Raw genomic sequence first — 16,358 nt, 5'->3', positions numbered from 1 at the left:
CGTAATTTTTGCCAGTCAGTTTGTCAGTGTGTAATAGAGCTAATGTGGCTTTAGCCATTACATTGATGAAAAAAGAACAAACTTAATAAGTCTATGCAATACCACTTTTAACACCAATTTTAGTTTTAGCAAAATAGTTTCCATGTACCCTAAGTGAAAAAAAAACATCTATTTCGCAATGATGCCCCAACGAGGAAGGACAAACATCAGCAGTGGGGTGATCAAATGCCCCTTCACTGGGATGAGACACTCTCAACCATTAGGCAGAAACAACTCTTGTAACTGACCCTAATAGTCACCATTTTTCGGTCCAGAACTGTTAACCTTTAACAATTCCGCGTAAATGTAACCCCTCATTTTCGGCCCTAGAGTCCCGCCATAGTGCACCCACTGTAGGGAAAAAGCAAATTAGGACAAGAGACTAAAGCGATCTTATCCTATATAGGAGATCAGATAAAGAGTCATGCAAAACTGCCATTCTATAGGGGGACACTCCAAGGGTGCCTTAAGGTGATGCACAGAAACGTTATTCAACCTAATAAGAGAGATCGTGGGATATGTTATCACACGTCCCGCTCCCACTTACTATGAACATTCTCTCCATTCACCTTGGTATTGACCTACCCAAACACCATCCTTTAGGGGGACATTCCCAGGGTGCCATGAGGTCGAGGATAGATCTCATGGTGTGAACATAAAGGGAGAAATGTGAAGAGGTTTAACTGAAGTATCATACACCCCAAGTACCTCCCACTAAATGTTCTACCTAGGGGATCATTAACTTAGACCGTCCGACTACTGATTTTATCTAAGTCAATTTAATTTGCTAAAAAACAACTCTTGTCTTTGATATTAAACAAGCTCAAGTTAAGTCCCATTAAACTCTTTAACGGACTATCCTCAAATTTGGATGCATGCATTAAATCTATCTAATTCACCTTGGATGCAAATTTGGATGCATGCATCAAATCTATCTAACACGACATCCTTCAACTCTCCCTCGGGGTGTACTCAGGATCTGTCCGCAAGTAGAAGAGTCTCTGTCGTGGGTGTTAGTTTTCCCATATTCAATCGTTTTATAATTGATAACCGCATTAAGTTTATACTTGCCCTAAGATCGCATAATGCTTGACCAATGTAGACCCCTCCAATTGAGTAGGGTATTGTGAAGCTTCTTAGGTCGTACATTTTTTGTGGGATCGTAGTAGTTAACCTTTGCGTTACTGCCACTATAGCGATATTTTCAATCCTTATGGAAATGGTGGTAGCTATACTTCTTCCGTCTCGTGTTCTAGAGGCTTGTCGGTGGATGCAACTTCTGGGCTCATCTTCTCGGGCTCTTCTGAATCATATGTCAATGGGTTCTTGGTTTTCACCGCATTTTGGTTGGTCCTGGTGGGCTCTTCCCCTTCTTCTGCTGTCGTTTTTTTTCTTAGCAAGGAAACTACTAGGCATTGTTCTTTTCTTATACCCCCAGAGTTGCGAGGGAGCTCAGTTGAGCTCGGTAACGCCCCTTGCGGTCTACTTTTGAGCTCGTCCGCAATCTGTCCTATCTGAATTTCAAGATTACGAATAGACGTCACTTGATTTCGGAGTACTGTTTCATTCTTCTCAATATATTACTTCAATAAGCTCTCTAGAGATGAAGATTGCGGTGCCTGCGAACTACTAGCTTGATTTTGTGGTTGACCGTTTGTTCGTGGGAAAAATCCTGGCGGCCCTTATTTTTGCACCATAGGTTTGATAGCTTTGTTGTTGATTTTTCCACGTGAAATTAGGGTTGTTTCTCCACCCGGGGTTGTACGTATCAGAGAAAGGGTTATTCTTTATGAAGCATATTGACTTCATATTCTTTGGGCAATCTTCAATCGGGTGTGCTTCTCCACAGGTGACACAACTCGCGCTCGTTTAATCTATTGCATTGACCTAACCCCTATGCGTTCCTGGGTTGCTGATTGCGATTCCTTGTATTAAATTCATCATCGCATTCATTTGGTTTTGTAGGGATGCGATGGTCCCATTGCTTGCGTCACTGTCTTTAATTCTCAGTCGTTGATCTCTTTCTCTCTAGTCTTCATGATTCTTTGAAATGTGATCAAGTATAATTTCGCCTCGTCATATGTCTTATCGAGTAGACCTCCAGTTGCTGCTGCATTGGCAGCTGCCTGCGATGCAGGGTTCAAACCGGGGTAGAAAATTTCCATCTGGAGACAATCTGGTAAGCCATTGTGCAGACAATCTCACACCAGTCGCTTAAACCTCGCCCAGGCGTCACTGAGCGATTCGTCGATATCTTGTTCAAAATTAGTGATCAACTTCCTCCGTCTTGCATTTTTTATCGGGGGAAGTACTTCTTCATGAACTTTTCTACTACCTGTTCCCACGATGTAATCTCCCCTTGTTTGAGAAAATAAGCCCATTTCAGTGCTTGGTCACACATGAAAATAGGAACAACGTTAGTCGAACCTCCTCAGCGGAGATGTTTTTGCAGATTTCAATAAAACTCTGGAGGTGGGCGTGTGGATCCTCGCCATGCCTACTACCAAACTGTCTGACAGTTTGAATCATTTGCAGCATTACCGGCTTCATCTCGAACCTCGATCTATCCAAGGCTGACCTCATGATTCCTAGTGAGAAATCATAACGTTTAGGCGACGAATAGTCCCGGATGGGCCTATTGCAGTCGTTCACCAAGTGAATGGGGTTCGCCATGATATTATTTGCATTTGGTGCTCTGTCTTCCAGTTGCTCCACCATGTTGGGATTTCTCTCTTGTTGTTGATGTAGGCGGTTCTCTCTTCTTCTTCTTCGGAAAGTTCTCTCAATGTTTGGGTCGTAATTAGGCTCAGGAATTTGTCCTTCGCTCATACAACACTTGCTTCTTCCCTTACCAAAGGAGAGGCAGTGCACAAAGATGGAAAGCTGCAAAGAAAATAAAAAAGTTACCGTTAACAAAATATGTACTGTGTAGTCCCTGGCAACGACGCCAAAAACTTGATGCGTTTGTGAATCTGATGAAATAATGATGTGTATTACAATGGTGGTGTATGTGTTGTTCATGCAAGTTTTCCTAGCAAGATCCAAGTATAAATCCTACTAGGTTGCCTGGTAAGCCCAGGGTCGAACATAGGGACTATGGAGATAGTGTGCGACGGTGATTTCTGATTCCTTTGCGGTGATAAATAAAACAATGAGTTGGTTGGTATGTTTGTTTAAAGTGTAAATTCTATGCGGCAAAATTGAGAAAGAGTTAATAACAGTGAAAGTTACAATGAGTATGCAGGGAACGGGTTGAGAAGGGATTTGGCTAACACTTCCTAAGATTGCGTTCACATTATGCGATCATGTTACACACATACAACAATAGGTCATCTCTCAATGCAAATGCTATAGCTCCTAATTTTAGGACGCATGCGATGTATACGATGATGTCTATAGGACTTATGTCTAAACGTCTATTCTTGTCTATGCGATGATGAATGACATACACATACACAAGGCGACCGCATACTATCATAACCTATTTCTAGGGTGCATGCGATGCATGTTAGCAAACAGAACTTATCTCTAAGTTTCTATCTCTTGCTTATGCGGTTCTAATCTAACTTTTTCAAGCCTAGATTCTAACCTAGCTCTCTTAAGTCTAGGTTATTTCTTTAGACTCTCTCTTGAGTAGCTCTAAAGGGGTGATGGACGCATACATAAGGCAAGATGATCGCATTAAATGAAGATCTTAGGTCATGCTAGCTAAGTGCTTCTCAACCCATTCAGAAGTTTAGTTACTCATGTGTAATGTAAAGAGAGTGAACAGATGTAGAGACGCAAGTTCCATTTTATAAATGGACTCAGAATATAGAATGACAATGGAAAGTAAGGATAGGGAGCCTGGTAGCAATGTCTTGCTTCCCAAGGCTTTTACACTGTGTTTTTCTCTACTCTGCCCAAAAGATGTTTCTTGCTTTTGCAAGAGTCGACCCTCTCTCCATTCTCAGCGCTTCCCGGCACTCTCTCGAGCTAACCGGGAACGATCTTTCGACATCTTTTCTCTTCACTCACCTCCGCCTTCTAAGTTTAAGAAAACTATGAACAACGGCTAACTATCTTCTATATGGCGAACTCTCTATATGGCTAAGATCCCTTATCGATGGTGGCCTTCGGTATTTATAAAGATCAAGGTTAAGAAGCTTTTCTCTCAAATGATTACACTGATGAGATGTCATTAAATCTCTGTCTGATGTGCCAATTAATTGTCATCGAAAAGTTGAGTGTACTTGCTACAATGTAGTAGTTAACGGCTTGTCAACTAAATTCGGATTTGATCGTCATCAGCTTTTTGTCCCATCGTGATTTATTAAGCTTTCACCTTGATGCGTCATCTTTATGTGGCCACCTTCTTGAGTAGATCTTCGCGAGCGCATACGATCGCATGCGGTCGCAATCTTCTAATGTGCTCGGACGCTGAATTCTTAGGATCGTAATTCTACCTTGTGCCAACGCATTTTCCTGCACAAACTACGTAAATTAGCTACTTTAATGTGATGGGCGCATGCGATCGCAATGTTCTCAACTTAATTCTTTTGGACATGATTTTACATATTTTTATCGTCGCAATCCTACATTGTTTTATATCTTTGCATTGTAATAACGTGCATTTCTACCCGTTATCACTTAACAATTAACTTTGAATGTAAAAGAATTTAAGAACCAGAGGCAACCATCCTAGAAAACTCCATTAATCCACATCCACAAACTTATTTAACACTTAAACAGAATGTAGACATGCTTCCCCCACCGATAATGTAAATGCTATTCTATACATCAATGGATTTGGAATATCAGAACTTGGCTCTGATACCAATTAAAGGAACTCTTATGAAAGAGAACCTATGAGCGGAAGCAAGATCATTCCAAATTTATTGTGACTTAATTACAAGCATTCACAAACATACAAACTAGTTATGCATTTTAGAACAAATTACGACATGCTTTATATATTAAATATAAGAGGGAGTGAGAGACTTACCTTTGAAGAACTCTTCTTTCATAGGTCTCTCGCCCTCATGAAGAATTTTGACAGCAAAAATTCGCTCTCATCTAGATCGTCTACCCAATCGTCTGTTTACGAACAAACTTATCTACGAACAGGCAACCTTTCGGACACCACCACTCAGTGACCTTGGTATTCTCAGAGTGAGAATCCAGGAGGTGTGGGCTCTGTTGGATTTGGTAGAGGGAAGGAGGAAACAACAATCGCACTATACGACCAAGCAAATGGGAGAATGATACAGTCTATCGTATAGGCTGTGGTGCTTGATCGTTTAGTAAAGGTACACGATCATTTAGTAAATAAGGTTTGATCATTTACATGATCGTTTAGAGAAATTTACTAGCCACGCGATCATTTAGTAAAATGCTACATGATCGTTTAGAGAAATTCGCTAGCCACACGATTGTTTAGTAAAATGCTACACGGTCGTTTAGATGATGGCGCGTGTACACAATCGTTTAGACAAACACTTGAAGCTGTCATGTAGTCTCTCTGAGCTAAACAATTGACAGTGTACTCAATTAAGCAATTCTCATCCAAAAATAAAAATATTTTTTATTTTATCCTTCAGTTATGAAAACCGAATACAACCTTCCACTTTTCACGCACGACTATGGAGAAATCATCAACAATGATCTCATAATTGTTTTAATTATAAATAAATACAATAACTAACTTATCATATTATATTTATAACCTATAGTTTTAATATCACATCATATGCAATATTTAAACCATAGTCATTTTCTCCTTTACTTGATATAAATCATATTTATATCATTTCCTTCAATTAATGTATCTCATACATCATGTGAACTATATCATATATAATTGAACCAGTTTAATCATATCATATATAATCAAACTCCCTATTGTCAATTTGAACACTTCAAACTAACCCAAAAATCGATTCTCAACTTGAATCCATTGAGCTACGAAGGTGACCTTATGGATATGTAGCTTGAAGCTCCAACGGTACGTGAATAGCTGACTAAACTCTTTAGTCATGAGATCCACAATCCATTAATTGCCGGGTACTCCACTAATGACCGACAGCTACACTCTTCTCACCACAGATATATTTTTGTGTCCATTGGATATAACAAATCAACAGTATGATAACCCTTCACAGATGCTCGTAAGTACAACTGGGCCAATTTATCGTTTTTCCCCTGTAACTACATCTAACTCCTTAAGTACCATTGATCCCTCTAATGAACAATACATCATAGTTCTACTATGAGTGGAAACCTCTAGGGCCTTGAAAAGGTGTGTGGCGCCACATCGTTCAAGCCCCGGACTCAGCCTTTAAGTCTACTTATCCCTGCTTCGGGGAAGGAGTGAATTCCATCTTGTGTAGCTGAGTTCCCAGCTCCCCAATCAGACGAATCCCCAATGTGGTAGGTTTGAGTCGACGATCTGGCCACTCGCACCCATGAAAATCAAAGGATCGCCCTCAAAAGTAGGAGTTCCCAACTCACTTAGGATTAATGTCATGTTATCTATGGTCATTCTAGTGAAGTGAAGTCTCTGTCATGAACGGTGTAATATAACAAGACTAAACGCTTCGTGGTCCTGTCTTATACAAACTTCTTTGTATAGGACACCCCCGCTCATATGTCTCCATATGAATGATCAAGATCGGATAATCTATAGCACTACAAAGTGGGCCGCATCCGTAGTGGCACCAGGATAAGGTTTCCCTCCTATATCCATATAATACATGCCATTTTGGTTATCACTTAAGGCATGATCCACTTGTATGTTTCCACATACATGCTTAAGTTACAACGACAACCATATATCTTAGTTTAATTGTTTGTGGCAAATACAAATAAAGATCTAATGTTTCATAGACAACAATGAAGAAAATATCTCATATTATTATATCACAAGCATTTTTTCAATACAGTTGTTTACAAACTACAGGACCCAATGAGAGTTTAGGGCATCAACCCCAATATGTCGCTCATCTCCTACTAAAAGCAATATTGTTAATAGTAAGTTGTCTAATCACATCTTCTAATGACATACCTGAATCGGTGGTGTGAGCATGCATCGTCATGTCGGATGTGGCAGGGGGTGGATCATAGTGGAACTGGTCCCATCCTAGGTTTCCATAGTCATAGGACTCCTCCCATCTGGGCCGATGAAAATCGTCATCCATATAACTAGGATACCCTTTAAAGAACCATTGCGACGCTGATGGAATTGGTCACAGGGGGTGGATCATAGTGGAACTGGTCGCTTCCAACGCTTGGTTGCGTGTGTGCTCAACTCTATGTCTGTCATTCTTCGCAGCGTTGCAACGCTGATGCTTCTGCCTTCAAGCATTGAAGTGAAGCGATGGGACACTGGTGGTGATGCAACTTCAGAGCGTCGCTACGCTTGGAGTAGCGTTGGAGCGCTTTGTCCACTGTCAGATATTCTCTACTCGATGCTTGATAACTCGATACTCGATCCTCGTTCACTCAGTAGGATTTTGTTGATTACTCATAGCCTTTTACTCGATGGTAGTCCATGGTGCTTGATGGCTGATCATACTTGGTGGAACTCGATGGCATTTTGGTCTTTTCAACTTCTTTGAAGCCCGAATGTTCAAATTAACTCCAAATTACTTCAAATTAACCTCGTTCTTCACCAAATGATTAATTATACCTATTGGTTGTTCGATACCTACAAAATAGGAAAATAAATACATAAAATCCACTAACTGGCCTGAATTAAGATAGGAATAATAACTCTTTTTTAGAGCTAACACTCAACAGGGATTTAATGAGAATCAATTTTGGATTAATGTGAATTTTTCAAATTAAATGAGAAAATTAATTATATGTGATATAATTTATTTTATTTAATTATATATGATATAATTAATATAATATATTTGATACATTATAATATAAAGTTTATTTGAGAGGAAATAAATATTTGAATATGATTCAAATATTAATTATGTGAATTGGTTTCATATTATTAACTTTAATATAAATGAGATTTATATTAAATACCATGTATTAATGAGAGAATTAAAATCTATAGGTTATATTATATTTGATATAGTATATAAATTATAGGTTATGTGTTTTATGTGCTATACCATATGATTTAATATATATATTATATGATAAATTAGTTATTATATAAATATATATTAAATTTTATTATATTTATTTAATATTAATTTTTGAATTTAATTATAGGAGGCTCTCCCTCTTTTCTCTAATTTTCATATGTGATAAGACAGTTTTAGGAGAAGTTGGTTTCTTGATCTTTTTAACAGAAGAATTACGAAAACCATTGATTTCTTTGTAATTTTTTTCTAGAGTTCTTCTCTCCTGCTCTCTATCTCACTCCCTTACCCAAAATATTGCAAAGTCCACACCTATTGCAGATTCTCTTCCCCTGCAAAGAATACAGAGGAAACTCTTTTGGTGGTGGCCATTTGGATTTGATCGTGATCAATTCCGGATAAGAGGACTCGTGAAGAAGAAAATGATTCTTCAAGGGTAAGTCCTCTCTAGTCCTTTTCTCAATTTTTTGGCATGTTGTAAATTTTAATTTGACTGCATAATTTGTATTCTGTATTGTTTGATTCTGTGAAAATAAAATTGAGATGATCTCCACGTTTCCGCTCAGGGCCTCTATAGGTTCCTTCATGTTCTTTCAGATTCATGTTTATGACTAATTCGTGTACCTTCGAGATACACACTATGACTGATACATGTTCCTTCGGGTCCATGTTTACGATTGATTTTTGTACCTTCGGGCTACACACTATGATTGATGCGTATTCCTTTGGGCTCGCTTTTATGACTGATATATGACCATTCAAGATCACTACAACTGATATGATATGGATGTACACTGATGCCTAGAAAGACTAGTTAACATGCTACCTAGAGGACCCAGTAGCGGATCACTTACTGGGTATTGTTAATTACTCATCTTTTCATCCTTTATGTTTTTCAAAAAATGATAGGCCTCAATTCTCATTAGGAGGTCGAACCAAGGACCTATGGAAGTCGGGTCATTACACCAAAGGCTTGAAGTGAACGAGAGAATCTATCGAGAGAGTACCAAATGCTGACGGTGACGAAGGTAACCTATTTTCGGTGGACGCGGAGCCAACGATATCCTCTTTCCTTGAATTAGCGAGTGATAGATGGGACCCATGACAGAGCCATATGAGGACAAGAGAAATCACTTCCACTCAGTCTATGTTGTTTTTAGTCATTTGAATGCTTTGAAACTAGAATTTAATGTTAGACAGAAAATTTACTATTTTTAATATTTTCTTTGTAAAAGTTTTTAAGGGCCCTGAATAAAGGTTTTATTTATTTTTTCATTTATTGTTTAATGACTTTATGAATTATTTTGAAAGTTGTTTCTATCATTTTAACTTGTTTAACTTTAATGGTAAAAATGTTTGGATGTCAATGTGTAATTATGAGTAACGACCCTTGTTAGAGTACTTGAAAGGTCGGGTCGTTACAGTGCGTGATCGTGTGCGACCAGACGAGAACTTGTCACATGAAGATGTGCGAGCTTGCGATGCAATGGGTACGCATGAGGATGCCCGAGCGTGGGAGTGCGGCTACTGGGTTGGGTGCCTATTGTTGATTTGAGCAGTAGTCTGACCTTCTCTGCCTATTTCCCACTTTCTTTATTCTTCTCGTCCTCCAACCCCTTTAGTAGCCCATGTATACACTCTACACTCAATTTGTTAACGCTTGGATCATGGAAAATGAAATGGCACGAGTGAATTGGGAGAACTAAACGTCTAAAGTGTCCTATTTATAGTACAAACTCACCTTTAATCATTAACTCCTCCTTGCATGCATGTCAAGGTGTATTCAGCATGCATAACCCAGTACAATACCCCTTCTGTTGGGATTGGGGTCCTAATTCTCTCGAAGTCTCATTGTTTGTAATTATATATATTGTTTTATGAATAAAATAACTATTATTTCATTCTGGCTTTCACTCATATCCAATAATAAAAGATTCATGTATATCTTATGTAAACTTAAGCATGTATATGTGATATACAAGTGGATCATGCCTTAAGATAACCTAAATAGGTCTGTAGTATAAGAATTAACGTAGGATACGATCTTGATAACACTATGAATACGACTTGCTTGTTAGAGGTTTGCAAGTGTTGTAAACTACTATAGATGGTAGATCCTGACCATTCACGTGGAGACATGCGAGCGGGGGTGTCCTACTCAAACAGTTTGTATAAGGCCGGGCCACGTGATGACTAGTTTTTGTATATAACGCCATTGATACTGGAGACTTACATCTCACCTAAACGACCATAGGTGACATGACCTCAATCCTGAGTATTTAGGGAACTTCTGCCTTTAAAGGCGGTTTTTTGATTAGTATAGGTGAAAGTGGCCAGATTATCAACTCAACATGCCTGCCTTTTTGGGGACTTGCCTGATTTGGGAACTCAATTACACAAGATGGTTTCACTCATTCCCCAAAGCAGGGGTAAACAGATAGATTACTCCCTTAAGGGCTGATTTTGGGGCTTGAACATAGTGGCCACAACTTCTCTTTGGAAGAGAGGACTCAGTCATAGTAGGACTATGACTTATGTTCATTAAAGGGATCAGTGGTACTCAAGGAGTTCGATGTAACTACAAAGGCATAACGGTTATTGGCCCAACCGTACTTAGAGCGATCTGTGAAAGGTTATCGCACTATTGATTGGTTGATATGGACACATAATATATCTGTAGTAAGGAGAGTTCAGTTATTGGTCTTTAGTGGAGTGCCTGTCAGTTAACGGATTGTGGATCTCGTGACAAGAGTTTGGTCAGTTATTCATGTATTATTGGAGCTTCGAGCTAGAGGTCCATAAGGTCCCCTTGGTAGCTCAATGGATTCAAGTTGAGGATCAGTTATTAGTGTTGATTTGAAATGTTCAAATTGACAAGAGGTAATTCGATTATATATGATATGATCGGTATGATGTATGAGATACATCTAATGAAGGATTAATGTAAATGAGATTTACATTAAGTGCCATGGAATAGAAAAAGAGCTATGGTTTATATGTTTCATGAGATGAAATATTAAAACTTTAGGTTATAAAAGTATTATGGTAAGTTAGTTATCATTTATATTTATAATAATATTAATTATTGGATAATTATCTCTTTTTTTTTCTAACAACCAATTAAGTGGGAGGTTATTGGTGGTTTCATGGTAACCATGGGATAAAAGAAAAAATGTTTTCCTAATTTTAGTAAGAAAAAAAGAAAAAAAAAAAGAAAAGTTGTTTTGAGATTTCCAATCTCGAAAAATACTCACGGAGAAGTTGTCAAGTAAATTAGATTTACTAAGTGACAACTTGGAGTTAGCTAAACGATTGTGGAGTGTTCTTAGGCGATAGACACTCAGCTAAGCGATGAGTTAAATGATCACATAGCTTTTGCTAGATGATCGCATAGCTTTTCCTAAATAGTTGGGCATCAACCTATACGATAGGTTGTTCCATTTCCCACTTGCTCAACCATTTACATGATTGTGGTTTTTTTTCTGCCTCAATAAGTCCACACAGAGCCCACCCTATTGATTCTCATACCGAGAATACCAAGGTAACCTTCCTGGTGGTGTCTTACTTAACTCGACACCATCGAGGTTCTGTGGAGGCCGTTCGTGGTGTTCGGAGTGTTTGTGACCTTGGCGATCGCTTAGTTCGAGTACATGTTGTTCGTGTAGTGTAGCGGTCGTGTTGGATGAGCATTCATGTGTTGCTATGTTACTATGATCGAGCGTTCGTGATCAAGGAACTCGAAGATGAGTCTACAAAAGTGTGTTGATTCGTGTGCTCTATCTTTTATATAGCATACTATAATTTCTCTATTTAGCATAATCGTATGTTTTCGTTTGTGATTGTAATTATAATGTTCATATACGATTGAAATTTGGAAAGATCATTCCACTGCTCATGGAAATCCTTGTGTTCGATTTCCTTCAATTGGTATCAGAGCCAAGTTTTTCTAATATTCCAAACTTCAATTCTTTTTTGAACTTCTTTTAAAGTCTTGATGGATTTTCTTCATTTGTGTTTAATTGTTAAATGCATCTGTCGATGGAGTTGATGAATGTTTTTGGGCTTAATTGCTTTTGTTTAAAGCTTTCTTCAATTACAAAGTGTTAATTTGTAAGGGCCCCTGTGTTTTCTGTGCGTAATTAACTTGCAATCGAGTCTGCAATTCAATGAGTTTGAGTTAGTCGAGTCATTCGTGATGAAGTTTCGAAGCATGGAGTTGTGGTTCTCAACGAGGAAGAAGACCAAGAGTTGGTTGTATCGTGTGGCCTAAGGTAAACGATCGTTGGGATTTATCTAAGCGATCATGTAGATTTTTTTATACGATCATGTAGTATTTACTAAATGACCATTTAGCTAATGCTAAGCGATGGGGTAAATTGTTTACTCTATCGCGTAGCGTTGGTTGCCTGATCGTGAGGTAGACAATCATAGTGGGAGTATTTGATGCTCATTCTTTAGTGAAAGGCGCGTGCTAGACGATTGTGTAGTTAGCTTGCTTTATCGCTTAGTTACTACCTACACGATTGTGCGATATACAATACGAAAGCGTTCGCTAAGCGATCGTTTAGGTGATGGTACTTTGCCGCATCTTAGCCATTTAGAAGATCGCGTAAGTCTGGCACTATGCAGAGCGCGCTAGGCGATCGCGTACCTCGGGCTTCATTGCTTATTAAAAGGTACACGATTGTTTAGCTCTGGGAGCATTGGTAAACGATAGAGCAAAGTGTTTGTTCTTTCGTGTAGAAGATCGCGGGGAGTTCGGTACACGATGGTTGGAGATGTGTTGCTTCGCCCGGATGGTTTAAGACCCGGTTTGCCTGTTTGAACCGGAGACTCCTTGGTTTTGTAATAGTTAGCTTTAGTTTTGTGGATTTGAGGCAATTTTACCTGGTTCATCAATTTTTGTTTATTATACATGTGATGTATGATGTTTATATGACAAAGTGTTTGACATATAGTTTTAAAAACCCACCTTAGGTTGTGCTCTTATTCATGCATCATGTATTATAAATGTTATAATCTTGTATGAAGAAATTAAGTGAAAGCATGCGCATGCATCATGAAATATAATAGTTATTTTTGCATGCAGTGAGCATATTCATGCATCATCATTTTACTATAAGTGTTATAGTCTAAGGGTGAATGGAAGCATGTTATGCTTGTTTCATTGTTGTTTTGTATAAGCATTATATAAAAGAAGTAGCAATGAATGAACAATGCATTGAGCATGGCACTTAGGCTGTTTATAATCTTTATGAATGCGTTGCATGTCATAGCTTAGCATTGTAGTTTTGGTTGTTTCGTTTATAAGTGTTGTAAAGGAAATTAGACCTAAAATCAATAAGAAAGAGTTGCATGCGAACTTAGGGTGAACTCAAGTTTTTTAAAAGGGTTTTAAAATTGGATTGAGATAGATTTAAGTTCACATAGTTTTAAAGAGTTTAGTAACCTAGATTAATCTTTTAAAATCGGTTTAATAGGATTAAATTGATTAGCATAAATGATTAAATTTGTTTTAAATCTATCTATAAGGGACTTTTTTGTCTAAGGCGGGTTCTGTCTAGGCTGAGGTTCTTAAGCTGATGGAAACGGAACACCTCTATCTAGGAACCTACCTGGAAAGGTGAATTAGATAGATTTTCAACAAGCATGCGACAATTTGGTCAAAGACTCTGTTAATATTTAACTATCCAAAGTAAAAGTTACTCTTGGGAAAACCTAAAAGTCACTTAGTTAAAATCCTTAGCCGTGTTTTTTCTAAGTCAACTAAACCTTAGGTTATAAAATACTCAGTGGGAGGAAGAGTTGTATCTGATATGTCTATGATTCCATTCCCGTTTCTCCCTGTATGTTCACACCGTGAGATTCATGCTTGGCCTTGTGGTGCCCTGGGAGTATCCCCCTTCGGATGGTGTTTGCATGAGTCAATATCAAGGTGGACGGAGAGAGTGTTTATAGTAAATGGGTGAAGGGTGTGTGTCAACATGTCCTATGGTCTCTGTCATTGGTTCACACCGTGAGATCATTCTGTACACCATCGTGGCTCCCTAGGAGTGTCCCCCTTCGGATGGGTTTTGTGTAGCTGGTCAAGATCAAGGTAAACTCCAGAAATGGATAAGATCACTTTAGGTTTTTCCCCAACCCTTCGGATTGGCTTTTTGGGGTGGATCTCTAGGGCCTAAAATGGTGGGTCACACTTATGGGAGATTGTTAAGTAAGTTAATGATCTCTTGGCTAAATCAATGATGGCTAGTTGTTATAGGAGCAAGAGTTGTTCTGGTATTAATGACTGGTTGAGAACTTCTCAATTGAGAGGAGGGATAATTTACCTCCCTTCAGCGGCTTTTGTCATAAACCTTTGAAGTGTCATTGTGAAACTAGATGTCACATGGGGTTCATATTAGTTTTGCTAAAACCTTATTGGATGTTTTTGTTTTACAACGGGTATTTGCTTAAAACCTAACGTAGGTCAATGTGTTTTTCTTTTCAGTAACTCGTTAGTATTTTCGTTTAGTGCTTTTAATATGACCAAATACATACCGTGGAAATAATCGTGTAAAACGTATTTCGTGGCAAACGACCTTGAATTTGTCATGGTTGATGAGTGTCCTCAAGTCCCAACCCTTGATGCACCACGAAGTGTTCGCAATGTATATGGGGTGTGGATGGAGGCTAATTCATTGGCTCGACTTCACATTTTGGCTAACATACCTGATATTTTGGCCAAAAGTGTTGAGAACATGGTTATTGCACCCGAGATCATGGGCTCGTTGCAAGATTTGTTTGAACATCAATTTTTACTTTTCGAGCATAAGGGATAGATGACAAAACCAGTAGTGTTCATTGTTCTGACACTGATCCCACTACTCTCAAAAAGAGGAGGAAAGAGAGTAAATCTGACTTATTGTGTTTGGTAGAGAATGATGATTCTGTTTGGATCCTTGATTCGGGTGCTACCAACCATGTTAGTTCCTCTTACCAAGGATTCAATTCTTGGAAAACGTTGCCACAGGGAGAGATAACTTTACGAGTCGGTACCGGTGAGGTTGTTTCAGCTGTTGCTGTAGACAGGTTGAAGTTATTTGTTGACAAGAAACATTATCTGTTATTGGATAATGTTTTCGTAGTTCCTCATATTCAGAGGAACTTAATCTCAGTTTCTTGTCTTATTGAACAAGGGTATACCGTCTCTTTTTCTGAGAATAAAGTATTTATTTTCAAGAATGGAATGAAGATTGGTTATGGTTCAATGGAAAGTAATGTATATGTACTAAGGCCATTAGTCATAAAAGCCTTGTTTAACACTGAAGTGTTCAATACGACAACAACAGCTAAAAGACCAAAGGTTTCTCCTAAGGAAGACACCTATATTTGGCATCTAAGGTTAGGTCACATCAATCTCAATAGTATTGAGAAGTTGGTGAAAAGTGGACTTCTAAAGAGTTTAGAAGAAAACTCCTTGCCAGTATGTGAATCATGCCTCGAAGGCAAGATGACCAAATGACCTTTTATTGGAAAAGGTTACAGAGCCAAGGACGCCTTGGAGCTTCTACATTCAGACCTTTGTGGTCCGATGAATGTTAGAACTCGGGGTGGGTATGAATATTTCATCTCTTTCATAGATGATTATTCAAGATTTGGATATCTCAACCTATCGCAACGTAAGTCTAAAGCCCTTGAAAAGTTTAAGGAGTATAAGGTTGAAGTTGAAACTTATTAGATAAGAAGATAGAAACACTACTATCTGATCGTGGTGGAGAGTATATGGATCTCCAATTCCAGAACTATATGATAAAACATGGGATTGCATCCCAACTCTTGGCCCCTAGTACACCTCAGCAGAATGGTGTATCAGAAAGGAGAAACAGAACCTTGTTGGACATGGTTCGGTCTATGATGAGTTATGCTCATCTTCCAGACTCGTTTTGGGGTTTTGCAATGGAGACTGCATGTTATATCCTGAACAATGTTCCCTCGAAAAGTGTTTCTGAACCACCTTTTGAGTTGTGGAGAGGTCGTAAAGGTAGTTTACGCCACTTCAGAATTTGGGGTTATCCGACACACGTGCTAGTGACTAACCCAAAGAAGTTGGAACCGCGTTCAAAGATTTGCCTCCTTGTAGGCTACCCCAAGGAAACGAGAGGTGGATACTTATATGATCCGAGTGAGAACAAAGTGTTTGTTTCTATAAATGCTATCTTCTTGGAAGAAAACCACATCCAGGATCATAAGCCACGA

The sequence above is a fragment of the Benincasa hispida genome, chromosome 3 (assembly GCF_027475165.1).
Source record: "Benincasa hispida cultivar pf3 chromosome 3, pf3_genome.v1.1, whole genome shotgun sequence".
Taxonomy (NCBI): domain Eukaryota; kingdom Viridiplantae; phylum Streptophyta; class Magnoliopsida; order Cucurbitales; family Cucurbitaceae; genus Benincasa; species Benincasa hispida.
Note: the sequence above shows the minus strand (reverse complement) of the source record.